Below are 14,085 nucleotides of genomic sequence, written 5' to 3'. Positions count from 1 at the left end.
AAGACCACTGGAAGAAGAATGCACCGGCCAGGACCCGAGAACCGACAAGGAGTCCAAGACTTCTGCCTTATGAGTTGATGTTGGGTTTGTAGATTCAGCACGCTCTTCTCCTGGGGCCCACTAGGTGACAAGTGTGCTAAACCACAATCCCAACTTCTACAAAGAAGTCACCAGTTCTGTGGTCCCGGTGTGTCTAGCGTGTGACACTCAGGGCTGTCGAGATTGGGGATGGGCCTGGGTACTGGAGGGTGTGTGGCTAAATTAGGGGAAATGTGGCCACGCCCCCTACCAAAACATTTTTAAAAATACTATGCACAGCGCTGCAAACTGCAAAGGGGGACGCTATGTAGATTAAGTAAATGTTTTATTTGTTTTTGTTTTAATTGTCAAATCAAAAGTACAGTGATCCAGATATAATTCTACTTTAGACAAAGGCTGAATATTCACATAATCAGAGATGAGGAACAGATTGCAGAAGCCAAAATATCAGACTGCAGCACCAAATTGCATGGTGTACCAGTAACTCTCTAACAATACTTTTTAAAATGGCTGTGGCTATTGCAGCACAATTCCAAGTGTTTAAACGTATATTATGAGACAAAGGTGACACATTTTGAGAGCACACTATGATTGTAAATCCTTTACAGAAATTGTGATAAACAGGAGTTGAAGACATAAAGTGGTATCAAATGTAAGAAAACCTGTTGTCACACAAACACCCCCAGTACTCATTAGCATCTAGTCAGATGTCAATCCCTAATGTCAAACATACTACATACATATTCAAAATGTTAGCAGAACACAAGATCGCTACAAAGATCCATAGCTACACTAAACAGATGACAAATGGAAATTGTCATATTACAGCTTTGTCTGGTTCTGGAAGATTTCTGGCAGTACGTTAGACAAAGCCAATGAGTGATTACAGTCCAGGTTTCAAATCATCAATATATATAATTATGCCTGCTATACAAGTTACTTCAATTCTCGGTCTGTAAAGGGCAAGACGATAATATATTAAAGGAAAAACAAACTGTTATAATTTCCAGAAAACTATGTTCAATTATTAATTCATCCCAAATAAGGGCACAAAATTCACACTTTGTATTCAGATAGATTTATTTTGCCATACTACAACCAATTTATTAGAATTGCTTTCATTTACTTTTCATTTATGTGTATCAGAGGTCTGATAACATTTCTTGCTACAGTATAACAACAAATAAAAAATATTGCAAGTAAAAAATCCTTACTGGGAATTTACTGATCTTTTACAAATATGTGTAAATGAATCCACAATACTGTTACAGTTGCATTTTTAGCAACCAAGCATATAGGAAAGATTGTTGGATGTTTGGGCCTGTAGTCGCAGGCATAGATGAGCAATGAAAATAAACCCATTATTGTAGCAACATTAAAAAGTTTGCATAAGAGCAAAGCGGCAATACAAATTCATTATTTTGTCTCCACTGGAGAATGTTAATATGGTTGTGAAGGCCGAGGGTCCACCTTTCGCTAGCAATGACCAGTGAATTAAAACAATTTACATTTTTGGTACAGTATACAGGATTGTTGTACCTTCCTGCGCAGACAAAATGATGGTTCTTCAGTGTATGGGAGTTTATTAATAAGTGCTTCCTGGTGTGTTTAACCCAAAATGTAAAATAACAAATGTAAAATAACAATGGTTTAATAGGAAAACATCCCATGTTTCGCTATTAAAAGCATTACCCTTTTAAATTTCAGTCTTAAACATGCTTGGAAGCAGCAGCTTTTACAAGCCGCTGCTTACCCTGTGACAATAGCTGAGAAATATTCAGGAGAAATGGTCTAGTGCTCTTTTGCTGGATCTCCAGTTGGTGACTTCTTGCACCAAGTGACTGGTATCTTGGACCAAAAGGGCTACCATGGCATAGATGTGGGGGTATAACAAGTGGGGTTTGGGTGCACAAAATGTGGCAAGGGGTTGGTTGAAGAGGTAATAGCTTGCAGATTAAATGCTCTCTGTATTGTACAGCAGTCATTAAACAGCTCTCTGTGTACATCAACCACTAGAATGCACTCTGTGTTGTATATTGGTCACATGGATACTCTTTGTATTGTACATCAGTTGCTAGAAGGCCTTCCCTTATTTAGTTGCATTCTGTATAGTACAGTATATGGTCATTAAATGTTATCTGTATTGGATAGAAGCTAATTGATACTCAGGAATACACTGTTTACTGCACAGTAATCGCCTGAATGGTTTATGTAATGCATAATGGTATAGAGGCCACTAGAATGCTTTGTATTGCATAATAATCATTGGAATGCACTCTATATTGTACAGAGATCACTTGAATGCTCTATATTGTACAGATATCACTAGAATTACATAGTGGCCACTGGGAATGCTGTCTGTATTGCATAGCGATCATAGTGTTTGCTGGAATGGACTCTGCATTGCATAGTGGTCCCGAGAATTCTCTCTCTATTTGATAATGATTGCTGGAATGCTCTCTGCATTGCATATTGGTCATGGGAATGCTTTTTGAACTGCATAGTGGTCACTGGGAAAGCTGAAGGTGTTGCATAACAATCACTAAAATGTATTCCATAGTGTTTGCTGGAATGCGCTCTACATTGCATATTGGTCACAGGAATGCTTTCTGTATTGCATAACGGTCCCTAGACTAGTTTCTGCGTTGCATTGAATGTTAGGCAGGTGAGGAATTGCTGTATTTGCTTCTACTGTACAATAGCTTTGACAGTAATTTGTATCATATTTTATTGGCTATACAAAACCACACTGACATTAGACAAGGAACACTTAATTTTCTGGTGTAGAAGAAGAAAGACGACTTTCTTGTGTATGTATTCCAGGCCAAAATTTGCCAGCCCTTTCCTGACAGAAAAACTTCTATTTTGGGTAATTCCATTTCTACATTTGTGGTAAAATTATTTTTCATTCAGTGTGTCAGTAATAAAAATGAAATTCCAATTACTGTTACACAGGAGTCCTGCTTCTGCTGCTACTACTACTAATAATGACAGGCAGCGAACTCCCTGCAGCCACCTGCATTGTTGATGAAAAATAGCATTAGAAGCAATATGTTTTCTACAAAGCATCACACAAGTATGGAAGGACTTTTGCATTAGTTAAGAAGAGTTATGCTAAATGTAAAATGTATCGGTTCAATTATTTTCAGATTGTTGTTTGATTGAATAATAACTTGCTTCTTATTACATTTCTGGGATAATATCTACCTAAATAAAAGATATGGTAAACTATTTTTATCAATATGCCTTTCTGCGAGTCCTTCTCCAGTTAGTTCTGTTGACTCTATCCTACAGCATTCGGTACATGCTCAAGCTTTCCTTCCAATGAGGCTCTCAGGTGTGTTATCAAACAAGTGTTGTAGCTTCAATATTTTGTTTCTGCAGTCTTAATCACACTCTGAAGGCCCTCTAATATCTATGTCACTGACCTACATATATTTCGCTGGGTAGGTTTGTTAAATAGGAACAATCTGTACTGTCATTGATCTGCTTTAACCATGTCAAAGACATACCAATGTATATACACATCCCCTGATGTGTACATTTATGCCATATGAGTAAGTTATCTCTGCAGCAGGAATAATTAGCTGTTCCTGATGTTCCAAATAAAATGTAAAATCCAAATTATTTATTATACTCCAGGGGGTATATTTACGAAAGTGCTGCTTTTTAGAATTGGAAATGTTGCCCATAGCAACCAATTACATTCTACTTAACATTTATCTAGCACCTTCTAGAAGATAAAAGCTAGAATCTGATTGGTTGGTAACATCTCCACTTCTAACAACTGGCACTTTAGTAAATATACCCCCAGGTGAGAGAGTGAAGAGACCAAACACCTGAATATACCATTGTTCTAAAGTATGAAATATTCTAGAAAGTCAGTCATAGCTTAGAAAAAGAAGATATAGGTTTAAAAAAAGGTAGCTTTATAAAATATAAATTTCCTTTCTGTGCATATGCACAAGAAATGAACACACATTCGTCAGTATGAAGATTTGGTCATATCATGATCCAGGGGACAGGAGGGGGCCCGTGTGAATCCCCGTCCGGGGCCCCCTCCTCTCTCCCCGGTGGCCGGCAGCCGACTGACGCGGCTGGCCAGCCACTGGAGCATTAGTAGACTCCGGGCATTAGAGTGTGCCCGGAGTCTACTGCGCATGTGCAGCACACAGGAAAAATGGCTGCGGGTGTCAGCGCTGCTCAGAACACCGGAAAATTGCTGCCGCGACCATTTTCCGGTGTTCTGCACATGCGCAGTAGACTCTGGGCGCACTCTAGTGCCCAGAGTCTACTAATGCCCCGGTGGCTGGCCAGCCGCGGCAGTCGGCTGCCGGCCACCGGGGAGAGAGGAGAGAAGAGGAGGGGGCCCGTGTGAATCCCTGTTCGTGGCCCCCTTCTCTCTCCCCGGTGGCTGGCAGCCGACTGACGCGGCTGGCCAGCCATCGGAGCATTGGTAGACACCGGGCACTAGAGTGTGCCCGGAGTCTTCTGCGCATTTGCAGAACACCGGAAAAATGGCCGCGGCAGCCATTTTCCGGTGTTCTGAGCAGCACTGACACCCGCCGCGGGACCACGGACAGGTAAGTTTAAAATAATATGGGTGCAGGGTGTGCGGTGCGGGGCCCCCCTGGACCCGGGGGCCCGTGTGCCCCGCACACACTTCACCCGTTATAGATATGCCACTGTCATGATCTTATAACTCCTTACACTTGGAAATGCAAATTAGGGGAGTAAAGAGGCAGGCAAGTATCGCCAAAGTACAGTAAGGAAATTCTTGTGTAATTGGGGCTGAGGTACTGGATGGATGGTGCAATGAAACGCGATGATGATGACGAGTAAAGTGCATATACTAGTGTTGTAGAGCTGAATGCATCTCAAAATGTGCTTGACTGACCATGTCCATATGCACTTTTTCACGTGTGTTTTTCGGCTGCAAATGTGTGTCCTTCTCCAAAGTCCTCACTTGGTTACATTTTGCAATTTCATGCAATTAGATTTACAGTAGAGAGTTAGGTGCTGTACCTGTTAAATGAGATACTGTAATTTATGCATTGTCTAATCTGTAATGAGTGCAGGGCATACTTGCCTACTCTCCTGGAATGGCCAGGAGGGCTCCCAAAAATCAGGTGGCGCTCTTGCCACCCAGGATAGCGGGTAAGGCCCCCGTACCTCCCTCCAGCCACCTGCACCCCCCTCCTTGCAGCTGCCCACCTACAGAGCACAAGTAAGTCATCATAGCCCCGCCTCCCACTATACAATACCTGTTTTCTCTGCTCTGTATAGTGGGGCCTGGGGCCAGGATGATGCAATTGTGCAGCCACGCCCCCAGCACATTCCACCTTTCTGCCCACCATGCCCCCTCTCTGTGCTGACAGCAAAGTCAGCAGGTATGGTGCAGGGTGCAGTGCCCACAACACACACCCTGCACCATACTTGCCTACCATCCCGATTCAGCTGGGAGCCTCGTGAAAATCGTGTGCGGCTACCTGCCGCCCAGCAGCCGACAACCCTTCCGCCTCCCTTCCCCGTGGTAACAAGAGAGACCCCCACAGCGGGGGGGGGGGGGGGGGCGGTGAATTATGGCTGCTTCACATTGCCAGTAATCTCGGGCATGCCCCCACTCCGCCCACAAATGCCGGGTAAGATGTCTGAACGCGCCCCCCTAAGTCGACCACGCTCCCTGCTATGCCGATCTGGCTGCTCCCTCCCGGAAGGGGCAGCCAGAATGTCGGCAACCCTGCCCTGCACCCATATAATAATACATTTTCTACCTCTATTTAAATTACCCACAGCTCCACATACTGCATGTGTGTGTAAATATATATATATATATATATATATATTGTGATAGGATCACTGGTAAAGTGGTCTGTGGCAGGTACATTTGTCCCAGATTCCTGTCTTTTGTGTTTTAAACCCCCAGGAGAAAGTCTGCAGTGTAGCAGGCTTGAGTTTCGGCTTTTTGAAAAGCCGGTTTGGGACCTGGGGGTTGTGGGTGAGAGGAGAGGGAGGGCTCCACCCACGGCCACTCCAGGTTTTGGTTCTCGCAGCCTGGTAACAGGATTGTTAGTTTTCCACCTGAGAGTAGCCAATATAAGCCTAGTTTGTTTAGGGCTGATTGTCTCACCTGGGAGAGCAGACAGGGAGTTTGCTCAGAGACACTTGGATACCTAACTGTGAGTGTTGTGCTGTGCTTTTGTTGCTGGCGAGGGCATTAGGCCCTGCCAGGTTCTGGTAGTGAGAGAACTACCTGTGAAGTTAGTGCCCCGACAGGGCTAGGATTTATATTTATGTTTTCTTTATGTTTCTGACATTGTACAATAAAGACTGGCGCCACCAGCTTGTACTTGCATCCAGACTGGTGTGCTGCTTCCCTGCTGCTGTGTGTGTGTGTAAGGAAGGAATCCTCTACCCAGGAGAGGGACCCCCTAACCTAACTGTGTCACAATATGGTGGAGAATGCGGGCACCCACACACACTGAAGTTGCAGCGAGAGGAAAACTTTCCGTTTAAAAATTAAAGGGACAGACACCCAATTTGTGAGTGTGGAAATAACCCTGTGTCCTTGGAGTCCCATAGAGGAGGCGTCAGCCAAAGCTCAGAGAGGCAAGGTTCAGCTTCCAACCTACACCCCTGGACAAAATGGAGGACATTATTAAGGCCTTGCTTCAAGCTACAGCAGCTCAGCAGGAGACAAACAAACTTCAGCAGGAGACTAACAGACTTCAACAGGTCGCCATTGAGGAAACCCGCCAGACCTTAGCGGAAAACAGCCAGGCCATAAGAGAGGTGGTACAGCACCTGGTTGCCCGGCCCAGAGATGTTAATACTGGTCCTCCCACCACCACTCACTCCGTACGAGCCAGTCACTTCCTCCAAAAGATGACTTTGGGCGATGATGTGGAGGCCTATCTCGCCGCATTTGAAAGAACGGCCGAAAGGGAGAGTTGGCCCCAGGAGCAGTGGGCAAGTCTGATGGCACCTTTTTTGTCTGGGGAGCCACAAAAAGCATATTTCGACTTATGCCTGGCTGATGCCAAGGACTATAAAAAACTAAAACAGGAGACCCTAACTTGCTTGGGAGTCACCACCTTTGTTCGTGCCCAACGGGTCCACCGCTGGGAGTTCCATAAGGACAAGCCTCCACGTTCACAGATGCATGACCTCGTCCATCTGTACTCAAAATGGCTACAGCCCGAGACGCTGACGGGACCACAGATCGTGGAAAGGGTTGTGATGGACCAGTACCTGCGATCATTACCTGTGACTCAGCGCAAGTGGGTGAGCCATGCAGACCCTAAGTCCGCGGACCAGTTGGTCGAGCTGGTGGAGAGGTACGTGGCGGCTGAGGAGCTGATGAGTATGCCCCACCGAGCCCCGATGGCGCACTGGCGAACTCCCAGAGACACTGGTAAGACTGTTCCAGGGGAGAAGGGTGCTGGGCGGTGGAATGTACCTAAGACTGAGGGTGTAGAACCTGGAGACAGGCCTGCCAGGCCAGGAAGGTTCTTGCCCCGTAAACGACTAGACATTAATATGACTCAGTGTTTCCGATGTGGTGGCTTCGGCCATATTGCCGCTAATTGTGCACTTACAACTGAACCTATGCAATGTGATACTGCTCATGTCTACCGCAGGGGGTCTTTCTTTGCACAGATAGCCTGTACGGCTGACCGGCAGGCTGAGACTGATAAGCACATGTGTGTACTCACTGTAGATGGCAACCGAGTAGAGGCACTGTTAGACTCTGGTAGCTTGGTGACACTTATAAGAGCTGAGCTGGTGAACCCCTTGAGGCATACAGGGAAAACTGTTGGTGTGACCTGCATACATGGGGATACTCGATATTATGTTACTGCCGAGGTGAACATCGAGACACCATGTGGCTCTGCTATAGTTTCTGTGGGTTTGGTGCATGGTCTGGTGTACGATGCAATATTGGGGAGAGACTTTGCTCACTTCTGGAAGTTGTGGGAAAGCCGTTTTGTTCCAGAGGTGAACAACCCCAATCCATTTGAGAAGGTTGTCGATGTAGTGGAGGAGGGAGTTTCTTCTGAGTCAGAGTTATTCCCTTTTTCTACTATGGTTGGCGAACTAGAGAATGCAGAACATGACGGTGGCCCACCAACTGATGTGCCTCCCATTGAGGTGGGAAGTGTTGTTGGGCCAGGTGATCGTCTGCCTGATTTAGAGGTCAGAAGAGAGGTCTTTGCCGTCGAGCAGTTGAATGACCCTACTTTGGTAAAAGCCAGGGAGAATGTAAAAGAAGTTGATGGTAAACCCGTAGACCGTGATAGTCCTTTGTCCTATCCCCACATGGCAATGTGTCAGGATTTGTTATATCAGGTGACTAAGAAGGGGGAAGATGTTGTGGAACAACTAATAGTTCCCAAAGCCTACAGAAGAACAGTGTTTGATCTGGCCCATGGTCATATAACGGCAGGCCATCTAGGGGTAGAGAAAACCACTGAGCGAATAATGCAGAGGTTTTTCTGGCCCGGGCTTCATAAAGAGGTATCTGACTTTTGCGCATCCTGCCCTGAGTGTCAGTATCATGCTCCCAGGCCACATTTTAAGGGTCCACTAGTTCCATTGCCTATCATAGAGGTGCCGTTTGAAAGAATAGCGATGGATTTGGTTGGACCCTTAATGAAGTCTGCCAGGGGACACCAGTATATTCTGGTCATAATGGATTACGCTACCAGGTACCCGGAAGCGATCCCGTTGCGCAATACGTCAACCAAGACCATTGCCAGAGAGCTAGTTCATGTCTTTAGCAGGCTGGGTATACCTAAGGAGATACTAACTGACCAGGGTACACCGTTTATGTCCAAAGTCATGAAAGAGTTATGCCGCCTGTTCAAAATCGAACAGTTAAGAACTTCGGTTTATCACCCCCAAACCGATGGGCTGGTCGAGAGGTTTAACAAGACGTTAAAACACATGCTTAGGAAAGTGGTCGACAAGGATGGTAGGGATTGGGACTACTTATTGCCGTATTTATTGTTGGCCATAAGAGAAGTTCCCCAGTCCTCCACCGGGTTTTCACCCTTTGACTTGTTGTATGGGAGACACCCAAGGGGGTTACTAGACATTGCCAAAGAGACATGGGAGGGGCAGTCTAGTCCTTACAAAACGGTGATTGAGTATGTTTCTCAAATGCAGGAGAGAATTGCTGCCGTAGTGCCGATAGTGAGAGAGCACCTGGAACAGGCTCAACAGGCACAGCAGAGGGTATACAACCGCAATGCTCGGCTACGCAGCTTTGCTCCTTGGGACAGAGTGTTAGTATTGGTTCCCAATGTGGAACATAAACCTTTGGCTAAATGGCAAGGGCCCTTTGAAATCTTAGAAAGAGTGGGGCAGGTCAATTACAAAGTTTACCAGCCGGGGAAAAGAAAGCCGGAACAGATATACCATATAAATCTGTTAAAGCCCTGGAAAGATAGAACGGTACTGTCGGCCGTCCGAGACCCTCCAGTAAGTCCAGGGCCCTTAGTTCCCGAAGTGACAGTGGCAAAAACCCTGTCGGCAATTCAACAACAAGAGGTCAAGGAGTTTCTGATTAGAAATAGGGTGCTGTTCTCTGACGTACCTGGGAAAACCTCGGTCATTAAACATGACATCATCACTGACCCAGGGGTTAAAGTTAATCTAAAGCCCTATAGGTTACCAGAAGCACAAAGAGAATCGGTGTCAAAAGAAATTAAAAATATGCTAGAGGTAGGGGTTATTGAAGAATCACATAGTGAATGGTCAAGTCCCATTGTGTTGATTCCAAAGCCCGACGGGAGTGTGCGTTTCTGCAATGACTTCCGAAAGTTGAACAGTGTTTCAAAATTCGATGCCTACCCGATGCCAAGAGTGGATGAACTGATTGAGAGACTAGGGACGGCAAGGTATTTAACCACTCTTGACCTAACCAAAGGGTATTGGCAAGTACCGTTAACCGAGAGCGCCAAACAAAAGACAGCTTTTTCAGCGCCAGAGGGCTTGTTTCAGTACAAGATGTTGCCCTTCGGGCTACATGGGGCACCTGCTACCTTCCAAAGAATGATGGACAGGATTCTAAGGCCCCATAGACAGTATGCGGCTGCTTATCTGGATGACGTGGTCGTTCATAGTCCTGATTGGAAGTCTCACTTACCCAGGGTGCAAGCAGTGTTGGACTCCATCTATAAGGCAGGTTTGACAGCCAACCCAAAAAAGTGTTGTCTAGGCATGGAGGAAGTAAAATATCTGGGATACACCATTGGCAGAGGCCTGATAAAGCCTCAGCTCAATAAAGTTGATGCCATACAAAACTGGCCACGGCCTCTGAATAAGAAGCAGGTGAGAGCCTTCTTGGGAATTACGGGGTACTACAGGAGGTTTATACCCAACTTTGCCACCATGGCAGTCCCACTGACTGACCTGACCAAAGGCAAACAAAAAGTCATGGTAGAATGGAGTCCTGAGGCAGAGAAAGCTTTTCAGGAGTTGCAAGTAGCGTTGTGTTCCCAACCAGTCCTGATGACTCCTAATTTTGAAAGGGAATTCATGGTACAAACCGATGCATCAGAAGTAGGTATAGGAGCGGTCCTGTCCCAGAACAAGGAGGGTGAGGAACACCCTATTTTCTATCTTAGCAGAAAGTTGAATGTACATGAGAGAAACTATGCCACAGTGGAGAAGGAGGCGTTGGCCATAAAGTGGGCGTTAGAGGCTCTCAGGTACTACTTGGTCGGAAGAAAGTTCAAATTGATCACTGACCATGCCCCTCTGAAGTGGATGTCTGAAAATAAGGACAGTAATGCGAGAATTACAAGATGGTTCTTGGCGTTACAAACTTTTCACAAAAATTTTCAGTGGAACACAGGCCAGGAAGCCAGCTGGCCAATGCTGACGCATCGTCACGCGTTCATTGTTTGGGGGCTTCAGTTGTTCCGCCCCACAGGTCGAAACAAAGGGGGGGGATATGTGATAGGATCACTGGTAAAGTGGTCTGTGGCAGGTACATTTGTCCCAGATTCCTGTCTTTTGTGTTTTAAACCCCCAGGAGAAAGTCTGCAGTGTAGCAGGCTTGAGTTTCGGCTTTTTGAAAAGCCGGTTTGGGACCTGGGGGTTGTGGGTGAGAGGAGAGGGAGGGCTCCACCCACGGCCACTCCAGGTTTTGGTTCTCGCAGCCTGGTAACAGGATTGTTAGTTTTCCACCTGAGAGTGGCCAATATAAGCCTAGTTTGTTTAGGGCTGATTGTCTCACCTGGGAGAGCAGACAGGGAGTTTGCTCAGAGACACTTGGATACCTAACTGTGAGTGTTGTGCTGTGCTTTTGTTGCTGGCGAGGGCATTAGGCCCTGCCAGGTTCTGGTAGTGAGGGAACTACCTGTGAAGTTAGTGCCCCGACAGGGCTAGGATTTATATTTATGTTTTCTTTATGATTCTGACATTGTACAATAAAGACTGGCGCCGACCAGCTTGTACTTGCATCCAGACTGGTGTGCTGCTTCCATGCTGCTGTGTGTGTGTGTAAGGAAGGAGTCATCTACCCAGGAGAGGGACCCCCTAACCTAACTGTGTCACAATATATATATATATATACAGCCTGAAGTCTGGAACGCATAGACATCACCAGACGCTGGGTTTCATCCCTGGTGATGCTCTGCCAGGCCTCTACTGCAAATGTCTTCAGTTCCTGCTTGTTCTTGGGGCATTTCCCTTCAGTTTTGTCTTCATCAAGTGAAATGCATGCTCAATCGGATTCAGGTCAGGGGATTGACTTGGCCATTGCATAACATTCCACTTTTTAGCCTTAAAAAACTATTTGGTTGCTTTTGCAGTATGCTTCGGGTCATTGTCCATCTGCACTGTGAAGCGCCGTCCAATGAGTTCTGAAGCATTTCACTGAATATGAGCATATAATATTGCCCGAAACACTTCAGAATTAATTCTGCTGCTTTTGTCAGCAGTCACATCATCAATAAATACAAGGGAACCAGTTCCATTGGCAGCCATACAGGCCCACGCCATGACACTACCACCACCATGCTTCACTGATGAGGTGGTATGTTTTGGATCATGAGCAGTTCCTTTCCTTCTCCATACTCTTCTCTTCCCATCACTCTGGTACAAGTTGATCTTTGTCTCATCTGTCCATAGGATGTTCCAGAACTGTAATGGCTTTTTTAGATGTTGTTTGGCAAACTCTAATCTGGTCTTCCTGTTTTTGTGGCTCACCAATGGTTTACATCTTGTGGTGAATCCTCTATATTCACTCTTGTGAAGTCTTCTCTTGATTGTTGACTTTGACACATGTACACCTACCTCCTGGAGAGTGTTCTTGATTTGGCCAACTGTTGTGAAGGGGTTTTTCTTCACCAGGGAAATAATTATTCTGTCATCCACCATAGTTGTTTTCCGTGTTCTTTCTTTTTAATAATGTTCCAAACAGTTGATTTGGCCACACCTAATGTTTTTGCTATCTCTCTGATGGGTTGGTTTTGATTTTTCAGCCTAATGATGGCTAGCTTCATTGATAGTGACAGCTCTTTGGATCTCATATTGAGAGTCGACAGCAACTGATTCCAAATGCAAATGTCACACCTAGAATCAACTCCAGACCTTTTACCTGCTTAATTGATAATGAAATAACGAGGGAATATCCCACACCTGTCCATGAAATAGCTTTTGAGTTGATAGTCCCATTACTTTTGGCCCCTTAAAAAGTGGGAGGCACATATAGAAACCTTTGTAATTCCTACACCGTTCACCTGATTTGGATGTAATTACCCTCCAATTAAATCTGAAAGTCTGCAGTTAAAGCACATCTTGTTTGTTTCATTTCAAAGCCATTGTGGTGGTGAATAGAGGCCAAAATATGAAAATTCTGTCAATGTCCCAATATTTATGCACCTGACTGTATATTGATATATATATAGATATATATATATATATATATATTTATATATATATATATATATATATATACATATATATATATAGATGTGTGTATATATATATATATATATATATATAGATATATATAGATATATATAGATATATAATGTGTTGCACAGGTGCACAAACCCAATAGTATCTGACCAGAGGTCATAATTTATATTCCATTTTTGGAAAGCCTTTTGTGAAGCCTTCCAAATTAATTTTAAAATGTCATCTGGATATTGTCATTCTTCGTACTCGTGTGCCTGATTCAGGTATGGGTTTCAGGTGTTGATATATAGATTCTCATTTGAAACCTGCCAAAGTAGTCTTGAATAGACTCTGAAACAATAAGCTTTATTGTAAACTAGAAAAATGCCAATTGATGTTGACAAAGTAACATTCCTAGGTAGATACTTTTTAAACTAGTTTAGCTTCTGTTAAGCAGTTTAGAAGGGGTTTTGATATTGAGCACAGTGTGCACTTCTTTGTCTCATTGCATTGTGTTATCATATTGCATTTAACATCCTGCATTGTTTACCTCCATGGCCAAAAGTTTTAAGAATGACAAGTATTGGTTTTCACAAAGTTTGCTGCTTCAGTGTTTTTAGACCTTTTTGTCAGAGGTTACTATGGTATACTGAAGTAAAATTACAAGCATTTCATAAGTGTCAAAGGCTTTTATTGACAATTACATTAAGTTTATGCAAAGAGTCAATATTTGCAGTGTTGACCCTTCTATTTCAAGACCTCTGCAATTCGCCCTGGCATGCTGTCAATCAACTTCTGGGCCACATACTGACTGATGGCTGCCCATTCTTGCCTAATCAATGCTTGGAGTTTGTCAAAATTTGTGGGGTTTTGTTTGTCCACCTGCCTCTTGAGGATTGACCACAAGTTCTCAATGGGATTAAGGTCTGGGGAGTTTCCTGGCCATGGACTCAAAATTTCTATGTTTTGTTCCCTGAGCCACTTAGTTTTACAGAGAATATTTCTGTCATTTATAAACACTGGTGGAGCTTACAATCTGCCTTCTCTATCACATGGATACACATACTGTACACTCTAGGGTTCACTTTTGGTCTGCAGCCAATTAAACTAATACTGTAGTATGTTTTTAGAGTG

The 14,085-nt window shown here is 44.5% G+C and overlaps 1 protein-coding gene across 2 annotated transcripts in view; it reads left to right on the top strand.

Annotated features, from left to right (window-relative positions):
• TMEM132E (transmembrane protein 132E) overlaps positions 1-14,085 on the top strand; it is a 481,530-nt gene that overhangs the window by 431,942 nt on the left and 35,503 nt on the right. The window lies entirely within an intron of this gene.

The sequence above is a fragment of the Taudactylus pleione genome, unplaced genomic scaffold (genome assembly GCF_031769625.1).
Source record: "Taudactylus pleione unplaced genomic scaffold, aTauple2 ptg000391l, whole genome shotgun sequence".
NCBI lineage: Eukaryota > Metazoa > Chordata > Amphibia > Anura > Myobatrachidae > Taudactylus > Taudactylus pleione.
The sequence above is the reverse complement of the archived record's forward strand: the minus strand, read 5'-3'. Positions and strand labels throughout refer to the sequence as shown.